Below are 14,424 nucleotides of genomic sequence, written 5' to 3' on the forward strand. Positions count from 1 at the left end.
AGCTGTGGGGCAGGTTGACTCACCTTCCTCCAGCCACTGCCAGAGGGGCATTTGAAACTGTACGTTTGCGTCATTGTTTGCTTGCTTGCTTGCTTGCTTGCTTTTCCACACGGCCAGAGAAGGGTGCACCGTTCCCGGCGGCACTGCAATGCCAGGTCGATGCGTGGAGTGAACGGGGCAAGCCCCTTTTTCAGCTCCCAGTTCTAAAAATCCGTTTAATATGTTTGTCCTCGGGTAGAGGACATATCAGATATTAAACTGATAAGAACAGATACTACACTTGATCTTAGCCAAAAGGCCGAAAAGCGATGGGCCCAAAGTGTCTGGCGTTCCAGCCAGGCTCTTGGCACAAATCTCGCTGGTCGCGGTTGGCTGCTTTTGACATGAGCGGAGCAATGGCTGCTTTTCACCACCTCCGCCCACCTCCCCATTCCTGACCTCGACAGCTGTTTGACTTTTCACAAACTCAAAGGGCTCAGCCATACGGCAGAGCCTGCCAAAAACAGCTTAAACTCATTGGTGTTCCTCTCCACGGAAGTCTTTAGTAAAAGGCGAAAGACTTGTGCGTGATGAAGAGAAACCAGAGTCAGTACAGGCCTCTCCTCAAGAGCGGCCGAGGACCCCATTGGTCCCAGTCACCGCCCTCACGGTAGCCTTCTCTTAGCTTGCCAAATCCCCGCCCCCTCCCCATGTTGTCACGGGCTCTAGCCAATCGGGCTGTGGAGAAAAGTGTCTGGGCCTCAACATGCAATCCCCACAAATTTCTCAAGTTATCAGGCGCTTGCAGGCCCCCGGGGACCAAAATACAGGGAAAATGCGGGGTTGATTGGAGGCTAGCAGCCCTTCCAGGGCGCGTGAGGGATATCAGCTGTGGGGCAGGTTGACTCACCTTCCTCCAGCCACTGCCAGAGGGGCATTTGAAACTGTACGTTTGCGTCATTGTTTGCTTGCTTGCTTGCTTGCTTGCTTGCTTTTCCACACGGCCAGAGAAGGGTGCACCGTTCCCGGCGGCACTGCAATGCCAGGTCGATGCGTGGAGTGAACGGAGCAAGCCCCTTTTTCAGCTCCCAGTTCTAAAAATCCGTTTAATATGTTCGTCCTCGGGTAGAGGACATATCAGATATTAAACTGATAAGAACAGATACTACACTTGATCTTAGCCAAAAGGCCGAGAAGCGATGGGCCCAAAGTGTCTGGCGTTCCAGCCAGGCTCTTGGCACAAATCTCGCTGGTCGCGGTTGGCTGCTTTTGACATGAGCGGAGCAATGGCTGCTTTTCACCACCTCCGCCCACCTCCCCATTCCTGACCTCGACAGCTGTTTGACTTTTCACAAACTCAAAGGGCTCAGCCATACGGCAGAGCCTGCCAAAAATAGCTTAAACTCATTGGTGTTCCTCTCCACGGAAGTCTTTAGTAAAAGGCGAAAGACTTGTGCGTGATGAAGAGAAACCAGAGTCAGTACAGGCCTCTCCTCAAGAGCGGCCGAGGACCCCATTGGTCCCAGTCACCGCCCTCACGGTAGCCTTCTCTTAGCTTGCCAAATCCCCGCCCCCTCCCCATGTTGTCACGGGCTCTAGCCAATCGGGCTGTGGAGAAAAGTGTCTGGGCCTCAACATGCAATCCCCACAAATTTCTCAAGTTATCAGGCGCTTGCAGGCCCCCGGGGACCAAAATACAGGGAAAATGCGGGGTTGATTGGAGGCTAGCAGCCCTTCCAGGGCGCGTGAGGGATATCAGCTGTGGGGCAGGTTGACTCACCTTCCTCCAGCCACTGCCAGAGGGGCATTTGAAACTGTACGTTTGCGTCATTGCTTGCTTGCTTGCTTGCTTTTCCACACGGCCAGAGAAGGGTGCACCGTTCCCGGCGGCACTGCAATGCCAGGTCGATGCGTGGAGTGAACGGGGCAAGCCCCTTTTTCAGCTCCCAGTTCTAAAAATCCGTTTAATATGTTTGTCCTCGGGTAGAGGACATATCAGATATTAAACTGATAAGAACAGATACTACACTTGATCTTAGCCAAAAGGCCGAGAAGCGATGGGCCCAAAGTGTCTGGCGTTCCAGCCAGGCTCTTGGCACAAATCTCGCTGGTCGCGGTTGGCTGCTTTTGACATGAGCGGAGCAATGGCTGCTTTTCACCACCTCCGCCCACCTCCCCATTCCTGACCTCGACAGCTGTTTGACTTTTCACAAACTCAAAGGGCTCAGCCATACGGCAGAGCCTGCCAAAAATAGCTTAAACTCATTGGTGTTCCTCTCCACGGAAGTCTTTAGTAAAAGGCGAAAGACTTGTGCGTGATGAAGAGAAACCAGAGTCAGTACAGGCCTCTCCTCAAGAGCGGCCGAGGACCCCATTGGTCCCAGTCACCGCCCTCACGGTAGCCTTCTCTTAGCTTGCCAAATCCCCGCCCCCTCCCCATGTTGTCACGGGCTCTAGCCAATCGGGCTGTGGAGAAAAGTGTCTGGGCCTCAACATGCAATCCCCACAAATTTCTCAAGTTATCAGGCGCTTGCAGGCCCCCGGGGACCAAAATACAGGGAAAATGCGGGGTTGATTGGAGGCTAGCAGCCCTTCCAGGGCGCGTGAGGGATATCAGCTGTGGGGCAGGTTGACTCACCTTCCTCCAGCCACTGCCAGAGGGGCATTTGAAACTGTACGTTTGCGTCATTGTTTGCTTGCTTGCTTGCTTGCTTGCTTTTCCACACGGCCAGAGAAGGGTGCACCGTTCCCGGCGGCACTGCAATGCCAGGTCGATGCGTGGAGTGAACGGAGCAAGCCCCTTTTTCAGCTCCCAGTTCTAAAAATCCGTTTAATATGTTCGTCCTCGGGTAGAGGACATATCAGATATTAAACTGATAAGAACAGATACTACACTTGATCTTAGCCAAAAGGCCGAGAAGCGATGGGCCCAAAGTGTCTGGCGTTCCAGCCAGGCTCTTGGCACAAATCTCGCTGGTCGCGGTTGGCTGCTTTTGACATGAGCGGAGCAATGGCTGCTTTTCACCACCTCTGCCCACCTCCCCATTCCTGACCTCGACAGCTGTTTGACTTTTCACAAACTCAAAGGGTTCAGCCATACGGCAGAGCCTGCCAAAAATAGCTTAAACTCATTGGTGTTCCTCTCCACGGAAGTCTTTAGTAAAAGGCGAAAGACTTGTGCGTGATGAAGAGAAACCAGAGTCAGTACAGGCCTCTCCTCAAGAGCGGCCGAGGACCCCATTGGTCCCAGTCACCGCCCTCACGGTAGCCTTCTCTTAGCTTGCCAAATCCCCGCCCCCTCCCCATGTTGTCACGGGCTCTAGCCAATCGGGCTGTGGAGAAAAGTGTCTGGGCCTCAACATGCAATCCCCACAAATTTCTCAAGTTATCAGGCGCTTGCAGGCCCCCGGGGACCAAAATACAGGGAAAATGCGGGGTTGATTGGAGGCTAGCAGCCCTTCCAGGGCGCGTGAGGGATATCAGCTGTGGGGCAGGTTGACTCACCTTCCTCCAGCCACTGCCAGAGGGGCATTTGAAACTGTACGTTTGCGTCATTGTTTGCTTGCTTGCTTGCTTGCTTGCTTTTCCACACGGCCAGAGAAGGGTGCACCGTTCCCGGCGGCACTGCAATGCCAGGTCGATGCGTGGAGTGAACGGAGCAAGCCCCTTTTTCAGCTCCCAGTTCTAAAAATCCGTTTAATATGTTCGTCCTCGGGTAGAGGACATATCAGATATTAAACTGATAAGAACAGATACTACACTTGATCTTAGCCAAAAGGCCGAGAAGCGATGGGCCCAAAGTGTCTGGCGTTCCAGCCAGGCTCTTGGCACAAATCTCGCTGGTCGCGGTTGGCTGCTTTTGACATGAGCGGAGCAATGGCTGCTTTTCACCACCTCTGCCCACCTCCCCATTCCTGACCTCGACAGCTGTTTGACTTTTCACAAACTCAAAGGGTTCAGCCATACGGCAGAGCCTGCCAAAAATAGCTTAAACTCATTGGTGTTCCTCTCCACGGAAGTCTTTAGTAAAAGGCGAAAGACTTGTGCGTGATGAAGAGAAACCAGAGTCAGTACAGGCCTCTCCTCAAGAGCGGCCGAGGACCCCATTGGTCCCAGTCACCGCCCTCACGGTAGCCTTCTCTTAGCTTGCCAAATCCCCGCCCCCTCCCCATGTTGTCACGGGCTCTAGCCAATCGGGCTGTGGAGAAAAGTGTCTGGGCCTCAACATGCAATCCCCACAAATTTCTCAAGTTATCAGGCGCTTGCAGGCCCCCGGGGACCAAAATACAGGGAAAATGCGGGGTTGATTGGAGGCTAGCAGCCCTTCCAGGGCGCGTGAGGGATATCAGCTGTGGGGCAGGTTGACTCACCTTCCTCCAGCCACTGCCAGAGGGGCATTTGAAACTGTACGTTTGCGTCATTGTTTGCTTGCTTGCTTGCTTGCTTGCTTTTCCACACGGCCAGAGAAGGGTGCACCGTTCCCGGCGGCACTGCAATGCCAGGTCGATGCGTGGAGTGAACGGAGCAAGCCCCTTTTTCAGCTCCCAGTTCTAAAAATCCGTTTAATATGTTTGTCCTCGGGTAGAGGACATATCAGATATTAAACTGATAAGAACAGATTTTTCTTTCGAAAAGATTTATTGACACTCATTTCAAGTTTTTTCAAAGAAGGTTTACATCTTGAGATACAAAGGGTACATTATAATCACAACACTATGATAAATAGTTGTAAAACCATTGTTTGTTTGTTTGTTTTTTTTTTAAAACATTAAAAACAAATATTTCAAGGGGTTTTACATGTTGTCAAACATAAAATCCATCTCACAAATGAAAACCATGGAGTGTCCCAAATCTTTAAAAGGGAGTGCATTGGTTTAAAACTTCTCTTCTTTCTAATTTTGTGCAGGAGCAGAGTGAGTCCCTACCCAGGGTCACTCATTCCGCTCCCCCAAACATTTGGTCTCTCGGGATCCTGTCGTGGTGCTCAGAGGAGATCCTCACCCTGTTGCTCCTTCCCACCTGCCTCACCCGGAGAGCCAGGCCGCCGCTGCTTTGACCTTTTCATGTGTGGCTCCGGCTCCTTCGTCCGAATGGGCACAGAGGCGATGCTTCTTTGTGGCTGTGTCCTAGGCCTGCCGCCTACAGCCATCCGGATCACAGCCACGGGGGGGATCTGCATGTGCTTCCTTACCAGCAAGTTTCTGGAGGTCCATATGGCGTCTTTGATGGCGGCTAGGGTGAGCCACATCTGGGCAAAGTCATCTTTCTTCAGTGTTTTTTGGCTCACCCCATAGAGCACCAGTTGTGCTGTAAGGACCTCCCTTGCTGGCAAGTACGGGAATTGCAAGGAGCCGGCCATTGCCCACTGGTCTACGGCAGCGCTGCACTCCCAGAGCAAATGCCTCACCGACTCTGGCGCGCCACAACCGGGTCGGGGGCAGGTTGAGCGTGTTGACATGCCCCGGGAGTGCATGACGGACCTGACTGGGAGAATCTCATGAGCCACCATCCATGACAGGTCCCGGAGTCTGTTTGGAAGAGCGGAATGGTTCACGTTGCGCCAAACTGTTGAGGGCTCGCCAAATGCGAGCCCGCGCACTGGACTCACTGGCTCCTGCTCCTGCACAACAGAGATCAGAGAACGGTGGTTGGTTAAAATATGCAGCTCCTCCTGCTCCAGTTTAAAATGCTTTAAAAACGTCGGGATAAAAGCATAGGCTGGTGGCAGGCTAAAAGACACGGGTACTTTAAGATCTGTAGGTAAAATCTTCAATCGTCTGAGGTACGATCCCATCCAGAAACGTGTCATGGCTGTAGTTTTGGGGTTTCCGGATGGGTCTGTGGCTTGTTTGAGGTGTAGTGCGGTGTATCGGCTTCCTAAAAACAAGTACAGGTCAGGCACTCCTTTTCCTCCTTTCTCTTTTGGCCTTTTCATGACCTCCCTCCTCAGTCTCTCCCACTTGGAGCCCCACAGGAAATAAAAGATGGCTCGCTCCAGATCTAAAAGCACTCTCCTAGGTGGGATAAAAACAGAACTGATGAGTAAAAGCAAAGGTAAAATCACCGCTTTGATGATTAAAACCTTTCCTTCAATAGTCAGTCCTCTAAGTCCCCAATATCCTAGTCTTTGTTTTACTTTCCCTACCACGTCTGGCCAATTTGTTGTTCCTTCTCCCTCCCTGTCAAATTTGATCCCCAGTATTTTTTGGTCAGTCTGGGTCACAGTCAAAGGGAGTCCTGTCATCTCAGTCGCTGTCCACGGTCCATAAAATTGGGCTTGGGTCTTGTTTTTGTTCAACTTTGACCCAGAAGCCTGTCCAAACCAGTCAGTCAAGTCCAGCGTCCTGTTGACGGATAAAAGGTCGGTGCATAAAATGTTCACGTCGTCCATGTATAAAATACACTTGGTGTCCAGTCCCCCGCTCCCCGGTACTCCCAACCCATTGATTCGTTGATCCCTTCTCAAGATCTGTGCCAGCGGTTCTATACATGTTATGTATAGGAGGGCAGATAACGGACAACCCTGACGGACACCGCAGTTAATATCGACTGCTTTTGTCAAATGCCCGTTAATCACAAATTTGCTGGTAATGTCCCGATACAGCAATCCCACCCAAGCTAGAAACCTTTCTGGGAACCCCATTTTTTGCAGTACCTTGAAAAGGTACTGGTGCGAGACCCGATCGAAGGCTTTCTCAAAATCTAAATTTAGGACTACTAGCCGGATGTTTCTGTCTCTCGCGTAACAGATGGTGTCTCGGATCAGTACCAGGCTGTCGGTGATCTTCCTCCCTGGGATGGCACAGCCTTGATCCGGGTGAATCACCCCCTTTAAAAACAAGGACATACGTGAGGCTAAAAGTTTGCTAAAAAGTTTACAATCAAGGTTTAAAAGTGCGATAGGTCTCCAGTTCATCAGGTCGGTCTTGTCTTTGTTTTTGTGCAGTAGAGTCACTATCCCTACTCTAAAACTGTCAGGAAGTCGGTCTAGGTGCTCAAAGTCTTTAAAAACATCGATCAAATCAGGTGCTAAAATGTCCCAAAAGGTCAAATAAAATTCCAAGGGAAGTCCATCCTGTCCTGGGGACTTCCCTTTTTTAAAACTTGACAAACATTTATTTAACTCTAGAATGGTAAAATCTTGGGTTAAAAGCACACTGTCTTTTACTTTTTTATCGATGGATTTTAAAACTTCATTCATGGTGTCTATTCTAATGGGCTTTTCTTTATACAATTCTACGTAAAAATTTTCCACAATCTGTTTAATTTCTTCGATATTCTCTGTTATGCACCCGTTTTCCTTTTTTAGTTTTAAAATGGTCCCCCCTTTACTAACAATTTTCTTAAAAAAATACCTGGTGCACTTCTCACCCTCCTCTATTTCCCGTTCCCTGCTCCTTAAAATGACACCCTTGCTTTTAATTTCAGCTAAAACCGACATCTCTGATTTGATTTCTCTAATTTCTTCATTAAAATCCATTCCATTTTGGTTGAGGTTAAAATAGCGCTGTAGTCGCTTCTGCAGTCCCATCATGCGTCTGTTCTCCTTGCCCTTTCTTTTTTTGCCTGCCTGTCTGAAAAAAGTCTGGGTCTTTCCCTTCACCATCTCCCACCAGTGTGCTCGTGTATCGTACATGTCTTGAAGGGTCTGCCACTCTCGGTACTGCTCCCTGTACTGCTGAACTAGATGTTGATCTTCAAGCAGGGAGCAGTTGAGTTTCCACAGACCACTTCCAAAAGTCACACCTGAAGAGAGTGAAAGGGTGCAGGAGAGCATCAGGTGGTCAGAAAAGAAAACAGGGGTCAATCTAGCATCGGTCGGCGGGCAGTCCCGTGTGAAAATAAAATCTATGCGAGAGGCTCTGGTGCCATCACCACTGAACCAGGTGAAGCCCTCCTCTCTGGGATGCATGGTTTTAAAACAGTCTTGTAGTTTAAAATCCCTGCATATGCCCTGTAATAAAACCGATGTTTTGTCAATTTTAAAATCTTCCCCTGTTCTTTTTCTATCTTTTCGACTTAAAATACAGTTAAAATCACCTCCTAAAACTAATGGCACTCTCCCTAGCATGTGGGACTGCAGGTCTTCTAAAAGGTCATACCTGTCATTTTTGTCGTTAAAGCCATAAATATTGAGAAGGTTAAAATCCTGTCCCATAAAGGTCAAGTGTGCTAAAAGTGCCCTACCGTCTCTCACCACAGTGCTACCCTTCACCAGAACCTGAGGGTTTTTTATTAAAATGGCCACTCCATCGTTCTTATTTTGGTTTGATCCGCTCCATATCGATGTCTGTGGCCACATCTCCTCCCACTGTCGGTAGTGTTTTAAAAACGGTATGCCACATTCCTGCATTAAAAACACATCTGACTTTGTAGAATTAAGAAAGGATAAAACACTCTGGGCTCTAACTCTCGACTTCACACTTCTCACATTGATGGTTGAGAAGGTGAGTGTCATGAGTATGATTAAAAACAACAGGTATGAAATTTTAAAAACACTAAATAGAGGTTTAAGATGCTAAAATATCTTTTTTTTTTTAAAAAAAAAGGCAGTTAGACTATTTCTTGTGAACGGGGCTCCTCCTTCACTTCAACAGGTGATGAAGGAGGGAGTTGAGCTCCATTCCCCCGTCGGACTCTGGGGGTTGGCCTTTGACGCAAGGCTGCATTTAGCTTGGAGTCCTTAGGGGTTGATTGTAGAGCTACTGTCAGGAAAGAGACTTCATTTGGTGAATTGGAGGGGAAGACTCTGGGCTCCTCCACAGATGAACTGTCTGAGAGAGTCCCAACTCTTCCCCTCTTCTCTGAGGCTACAGGAGACTCAGAGGACAATTCCGATGCAAGTCTCTTTGTTTGCTGGGCATCGGGGAGGGGGGCATCCTCACTATTTTCAGGTGGTTGAAAATCTTCCATTTCTGAACTAGCTCCGCCCACTTCCTGCATCTCCCCATCCTCCTCTCCACTCTCCATTGATGGGGCTGTTGCAGGCCCCTCCCCCTCTCCCGCCTCACATGATCCCTCCTCTCCAATCACAGTATCTGGCGGGAGATTTGAATTTTCCTGCCCAGCCTCTTCAACCTGCTCTTTTTCTTTTTGTCCTCCATTTTGTTCATTGGCTTTTGCTGCCTTTAGTTTGTTGGCAAACGATTTGGGGCAAGCTCTGAAGAGATGATTTGTTTCTCCACAAAGGTTGCACTTCCTGCCATTGGTGCACTCCTCAAAAGTGTGCCCAATTTCTCTACACTTTCCGCAAAAGGTTTTTGTGCACGCTTCTACCAGGTGCCCATGCTCACCGCACTTGCGGCAGAGCTTGGGCTGACCTTGGTAGTGGATGTAGCCCCTGTTTTCACCCAGAACTATCATTGACGGCAGATGTTTCAGGCCTTGGAAGCCCTGGGGGTCCTGCCATTGTTGAATGGGGACCCTCCAAGCGCAATTCCAGATGCCGTCCTCATCTCTCACTTTGGTAGCCTGGCCTTTAACAGTGCAGTATCTCCCCAGCCATATACAAATGTCTTCTGCATTCACTGTCTCATTAAACATTCTGACAATGACTGTTTTCAATGCATTATCAGTCAGTTTTTCAACAACAAATGCAGAAAACTGGGGTTTCACAGACTCAAATCTTGTCCAAAATTCTCTCAAGATAGCCGCAGACTGGAAGCTTACATCAAAACCTTTATTTAATGGTAGGGTCAAAATACAATTCAAATCGTTTGCTGTGAATTTCAAAGCCTGTTGGATTAGCTTCCTGGAGAAATCTAGCCTTGACATCTCCAGGAGCTTTCCATCCTTTTCTTTAAACTTAAAACGGACGCTGTGGTGCCTCCGCATGTTGGCATGGGTGGCCGACATGGTGGAGGCACCACAAGCTAAAAGGATCTAAAATCAGTAAAAAACTTACAATGGACAAAAAAACAATGAACAATAAATAAGTAAATACAATTAAAAATATAAAAAGGAAAAAAATCTAAAAACGTACTTACCTTTTCAAGTTTTGGCCTGGACAAGGTGTTGAATCCGGCAGAGCGCAGGTAAGAGATTCTCTGGGCCAATGAATTCCTATTTGTTTAAGATATGCAACCACAGAAAAGTTGCACAACTTTAAACAAGGAATGTAGACAATTTCCTCCCAAGAGCTGGTTTAACTCAGAGCCACAACAGGCAAGAATTTAACCATCAAAAGGAGGCGACCGCAGTCTTAGCCAAAAGGCCGAGAAGCGATGGGCCCAAAGTGTCTGGCGTTCCAGCCAGGCTCTTGGCACAAATCTCGCTGGTCGCGGTTGGCTGCTTTTGACATGAGCGGAGCAATGGCTGCTTTTCACCACCTCCGCCCACCTCCCCATTCCTGACCTCGACAGCTGTTTGACTTTTCACAAACTCAAAGGGCTCAGCCATACGGCAGAGCCTGCCAAAAATAGCTTAAACTCATTGGTGTTCCTCTCCACGGAAGTCTTTAGTAAAAGGCGAAAGACTTGTGCGTGATGAAGAGAAACCAGAGTCAGTACAGGCCTCTCCTCAAGAGCGGCCGAGGACCCCATTGGTCCCAGTCACCGCCCTCACGGTAGCCTTCTCTTAGCTTGCCAAATCCCCGCCCCCTCCCCATGTTGTCACGGGCTCTAGCCAATCGGGCTGTGGAGAAAAGTGTCTGGGCCTCAACATGCAATCCCCACAAATTTCTCAAGTTATCAGGCGCTTGCAGGCCCCCGGGGACCAAAATACAGGGAAAATGCGGGGTTGATTGGAGGCTAGCAGCCCTTCCAGGGCGCGTGAGGGATATCAGCTGTGGGGCAGGTTGACTCACCTTCCTCCAGCCACTGCCAGAGGGGCATTTGAAACTGTACGTTTGCGTCATTGTTTGCTTGCTTGCTTGCTTGCTTGCTTTTCCACACGGCCAGAGAAGGGTGCACCGTTCCCGGCGGCACTGCAATGCCAGGTCGATGCGTGGAGTGAACGGAGCAAGCCCCTTTTTCAGCTCCCAGTTCTAAAAATCCGTTTAATATGTTTGTCCTCGGGTAGAGGACATATCAGATATTAAACTGATAAGAACAGATACTACACTTGATCTTAGCCAAAAGGCCGAGAAGCGATGGGCCCAAAGTGTCTGGCGTTCCAGCCAGGCTCTTGGCACAAATCTCGCTGGTCGCGGTTGGCTGCTTTTGACATGAGCGGAGCAATGGCTGCTTTTCACCACCTCCGCCCACCTCCCCATTCCTGACCTCGACAGCTGTTTGACTTTTCACAAACTCAAAGGGCTCAGCCATACGGCAGAGCCTGCCAAAAATAGCTTAAACTCATTGGTGTTCCTCTCCACGGAAGTCTTTAGTAAAAGGCGAAAGACTTGTGCGTGATGAAGAGAAACCAGAGTCAGTACAGGCCTCTCCTCAAGAGCGGCCGAGGACCCCATTGGTCCCAGTCACCGCCCTCACGGTAGCCTTCTCTTAGCTTGCCAAATCCCCGCCCCCTCCCCATGTTGTCACGGGCTCTAGCCAATCGGGCTGTGGAGAAAAGTGTCTGGGCCTCAACATGCAATCCCCACAAATTTCTCAAGTTATCAGGCGCTTGCAGGCCCCCGGGGACCAAAATACAGGGAAAATGCGGGGTTGATTGGAGGCTAGCAGCCCTTCCAGGGCGCGTGAGGGATATCAGCTGTGGGGCAGGTTGACTCACCTTCCTCCAGCCACTGCCAGAGGGGCATTTGAAACTGTACGTTTGCGTCATTGTTTGCTTGCTTGCTTGCTTGCTTGCTTTTCCACACGGCCAGAGAAGGGTGCACCGTTCCCGGCGGCACTGCAATGCCAGGTCGATGCGTGGAGTGAACGGGGCAAGCCCCTTTTTCAGCTCCCAGTTCTAAAAATCCGTTTAATATGTTTGTCCTCGGGTAGAGGACATATCAGATATTAAACTGATAAGAACAGATACTACACTTGATCTTAGCCAAAAGGCCGAGAAGCGATGGGCCCAAAGTGTCTGGCGTTCCAGCCAGGCTCTTGGCACAAATCTCGCTGGTCGCGGTTGGCTGCTTTTGACATGAGCGGAGCAATGGCTGCTTTTCACCACCTCCGCCCACCTCCCCATTCCTGACCTCGACAGCTGTTTGACTTTTCACAAACTCAAAGGGCTCAGCCATACGGCAGAGCCTGCCAAAAATAGCTTAAACTCATTGGTGTTCCTCTCCACGGAAGTCTTTAGTAAAAGGCGAAAGACTTGTGCGTGATGAAGAGAAACCAGAGTCAGTACAGGCCTCTCCTCAAGAGCGGCCGAGGACCCCATTGGTCCCAGTCACCGCCCTCACGGTAGCCTTCTCTTAGCTTGCCAAATCCCCGCCCCCTCCCCATGTTGTCACGGGCTCTAGCCAATCGGGCTGTGGAGAAAAGTGTCTGGGCCTCAACATGCAATCCCCACAAATTTCTCAAGTTATCAGGCGCTTGCAGGCCCCCGGGGACCAAAATACAGGGAAAATGCGGGGTTGATTGGAGGCTAGCAGCCCTTCCAGGGCGCGTGAGGGATATCAGCTGTGGGGCAGGTTGACTCACCTTCCTCCAGCCACTGCAAGAGGGGCATTTGAAACTGTACGTTTGCGTCATTGTTTGCTTGCTTGCTTGCTTGCTTGCTTTTCCACACGGCCAGAGAAGGGTGCACCGTTCCCGGCGGCACTGCAATGCCAGGTCGATGCGTGGAGTGAACGGAGCAAGCCCCTTTTTCAGCTCCCAGTTCTAAAAATCCGTTTAATATGTTTGTCCTCGGGTAGAGAACATATCAGATATTAAACTGATAAGAACAGATTTTTTTTTTCTTTCGAAAAGATTTATTGACACTCATTTCAGTTTTTTCAAAGAAGGTTTACATCTTGAGATACAAAGGGTACATTATAATCACAACAATATGATAAATAGTTGTAAAACCATTGTTTGTTTGTTTTTTTTTTTTTAAAACATTAAAAACAAATATTTCAAGGGGTTTTACATGTTGTCAAACATAAAATCCATCTCACAAATGAAAACCATGGAGTGTCCCAAATCTTTAAAAAGGGAGTGCATTGGTTTAAAACTTCTCTTCTTTCTAATTTTGTGCAGGAGCAGAATGAGTCCCTACCCAGGGTCACTCATTCCGCTCCCCCAAACATTTGGTCTCTCGGGATCCTGTCGTGGTGCTCAGAGGAGATCCTCACCCTGTTGCTCCTTCCCACCTGCCTCACCCGGAGAGCCAGGCCGCCGCTGCTTTGACCTTTTCATGTGTGGCTCCGGCTCCTTCGTCCGAATGGGCACAGAGGCGATGCTTCTTTGTGGCTGTGTCCTAGGCCTGCCGCCTACAGCCATCCGGATCACAGCCACGGGGGGGATCTGCATGTGCTTCCTTACCAGCAAGTTTCTGGAGGTCCATATGGCGTCTTTGATGGCGGCTAGGGTGAGCCACATCTGGGCAAAGTCATCGTTCTTCAGTGTTTTTTGGCTCACCCCATACAGCACCAGTTGTGCTGTAAGGACCTCCCTTGCTGGCAAGTACGGGAATTGCAAGGAGCCGGCCATTGCCCACTGGTCTACGGCAGCGCTGCACTCCCAGAGCAAATGCCTCACCGACTCTGGCGCGCCACAACCGGGTCGGGGGCAGGTTGAGCGTGTTGACATGCCCCGGGAGTGCATGACGGACCTGACTGGGAGAATCTCATGAGCCACCATCCATGACAGGTCCCGGAGTCTGTTTGGAAGAGCGGAATGGTTCACGTTGCGCCAAACTGTTGAGGGCTCGCCAAATGCGAGCCCGCGCACTGGACTCACTGGCTCCTGCTCCTGCACAACAGAGATCAGAGAACGGTGGTTGGTTAAAATATGCAGCTCCTCCTGCTCCAGTTTAAAATGCTTTAAAAACGTCGGGATAAAAGCATAGGCTGGTGGCAGGCTAAAAGACACGGGTACTTTAAGATCTGTAGGTAAAATCTTCAATCGTCTGAGGTACGATCCCATCCAGAAACGTGTCATGGCTGTAGTTTTGGGGTTTCCGGATGGGTCTGTGGCTTGTTTGAGGTGTAGTGCGGTGTATCGGCTTCCTAAAAACAAGTACAGGTCAGGCACTCCTTTTCCTCCTTTCTCTTTTGGCCTTTTCATGACCTCCCTCCTCAGTCTCTCCCACTTGGAGCCCCACAGGAAATAAAAGATGGCTCGCTCCAGATCTAAAAGCACTCTCCTAGGTGGGATAAAAACAGAACTGATGAGTAAAAGCAAAGGTAAAATCACCGCTTTGATGATTAAAACCTTTCCTTCAATAGTCAGTCCTCTAAGTCCCCAATATCCTAGTCTTTGTTTTACTTTCCCTACCACGTCTGGCCAATTTGTTGTTCCTTCTCCCTCCCTGTCAAATTTGATCCCCAGTATTTTTTGGTCAGTCTGGGTCACAGTCAAAGGGAGTCCTGTCATCTCAGTCGCTGTCCACGGTCCATAAAATTGG

General features: G+C 49.7%; 15 non-coding genes and 2 pseudogenes across 15 annotated transcripts; all 17 read right to left on the minus strand.

The window, feature by feature from the left end:
* Positions 1-118: 118 nt before the first annotated feature.
* On the minus strand, positions 119-310 carry LOC139619613 (U2 spliceosomal RNA). Its single transcript, XR_011690605.1, has one exon. It is a non-coding gene; the product is annotated as a U2 spliceosomal RNA (small nuclear RNA).
* Positions 311-474: 164 nt separating this feature from the next.
* On the minus strand, positions 475-589 carry LOC139619306 (U5 spliceosomal RNA). The gene has a single exon (XR_011690307.1). It is a non-coding gene; the product is annotated as a U5 spliceosomal RNA (small nuclear RNA).
* Positions 590-988: 399 nt separating this feature from the next.
* On the minus strand, positions 989-1,180 carry LOC139619593 (U2 spliceosomal RNA). Its single transcript, XR_011690584.1, has one exon. It is a non-coding gene; the product is annotated as a U2 spliceosomal RNA (small nuclear RNA).
* Positions 1,181-1,344: 164 nt separating this feature from the next.
* On the minus strand, positions 1,345-1,459 carry LOC139618984 (U5 spliceosomal RNA). The gene has a single exon (XR_011689987.1). It is a non-coding gene; the product is annotated as a U5 spliceosomal RNA (small nuclear RNA).
* Positions 1,460-1,846: 387 nt separating this feature from the next.
* On the minus strand, positions 1,847-2,038 carry LOC139618836 (U2 spliceosomal RNA). Its single transcript, XR_011689844.1, has one exon. It is a non-coding gene; the product is annotated as a U2 spliceosomal RNA (small nuclear RNA).
* A 164-nt stretch (positions 2,039-2,202) lies between these two features.
* On the minus strand, positions 2,203-2,317 carry LOC139618985 (U5 spliceosomal RNA). Its single transcript, XR_011689989.1, has one exon. It is a non-coding gene; the product is annotated as a U5 spliceosomal RNA (small nuclear RNA).
* Positions 2,318-2,712: 395 nt separating this feature from the next.
* On the minus strand, positions 2,713-2,904 carry LOC139619594 (U2 spliceosomal RNA). The gene has a single exon (XR_011690585.1). It is a non-coding gene; the product is annotated as a U2 spliceosomal RNA (small nuclear RNA).
* Positions 2,905-3,070: 166 nt separating this feature from the next.
* Positions 3,071-3,183, minus strand: LOC139619301 (U5 spliceosomal RNA). The gene has a single exon (XR_011690303.1). It is a non-coding gene; the product is annotated as a U5 spliceosomal RNA (small nuclear RNA).
* A 395-nt stretch (positions 3,184-3,578) lies between these two features.
* Positions 3,579-3,770, minus strand: LOC139619595 (U2 spliceosomal RNA). Its single transcript, XR_011690586.1, has one exon. It is a non-coding gene; the product is annotated as a U2 spliceosomal RNA (small nuclear RNA).
* Positions 3,771-3,936: 166 nt separating this feature from the next.
* Positions 3,937-4,049, minus strand: LOC139619302 (U5 spliceosomal RNA). Its single transcript, XR_011690304.1, has one exon. It is a non-coding gene; the product is annotated as a U5 spliceosomal RNA (small nuclear RNA).
* A 395-nt stretch (positions 4,050-4,444) lies between these two features.
* On the minus strand, positions 4,445-4,618 carry LOC139619707 (U2 spliceosomal RNA; annotated as a pseudogene).
* Positions 4,619-10,368: 5,750 nt separating this feature from the next.
* LOC139618987 (U5 spliceosomal RNA) lies at positions 10,369-10,483 on the minus strand. Its single transcript, XR_011689991.1, has one exon. It is a non-coding gene; the product is annotated as a U5 spliceosomal RNA (small nuclear RNA).
* A 395-nt stretch (positions 10,484-10,878) lies between these two features.
* On the minus strand, positions 10,879-11,070 carry LOC139619457 (U2 spliceosomal RNA). The gene has a single exon (XR_011690452.1). It is a non-coding gene; the product is annotated as a U2 spliceosomal RNA (small nuclear RNA).
* A 164-nt stretch (positions 11,071-11,234) lies between these two features.
* Positions 11,235-11,349, minus strand: LOC139618988 (U5 spliceosomal RNA). The gene has a single exon (XR_011689992.1). It is a non-coding gene; the product is annotated as a U5 spliceosomal RNA (small nuclear RNA).
* A 395-nt stretch (positions 11,350-11,744) lies between these two features.
* Positions 11,745-11,936, minus strand: LOC139618848 (U2 spliceosomal RNA). Its single transcript, XR_011689855.1, has one exon. It is a non-coding gene; the product is annotated as a U2 spliceosomal RNA (small nuclear RNA).
* Positions 11,937-12,100: 164 nt separating this feature from the next.
* LOC139618989 (U5 spliceosomal RNA) lies at positions 12,101-12,215 on the minus strand. Its single transcript, XR_011689993.1, has one exon. It is a non-coding gene; the product is annotated as a U5 spliceosomal RNA (small nuclear RNA).
* A 395-nt stretch (positions 12,216-12,610) lies between these two features.
* LOC139619813 (U2 spliceosomal RNA) lies at positions 12,611-12,789 on the minus strand (annotated as a pseudogene).
* Positions 12,790-14,424: the final 1,635 nt, after the last annotated feature.

This window comes from Trachinotus anak, unplaced genomic scaffold (assembly GCF_046630095.1).
Source record: "Trachinotus anak isolate AG129_WGS33_773 ecotype Australia unplaced genomic scaffold, CSIRO_AGI_Tana_v1 ptg000003l, whole genome shotgun sequence".
Lineage (NCBI taxonomy): Eukaryota > Metazoa > Chordata > Actinopteri > Carangiformes > Carangidae > Trachinotus > Trachinotus anak.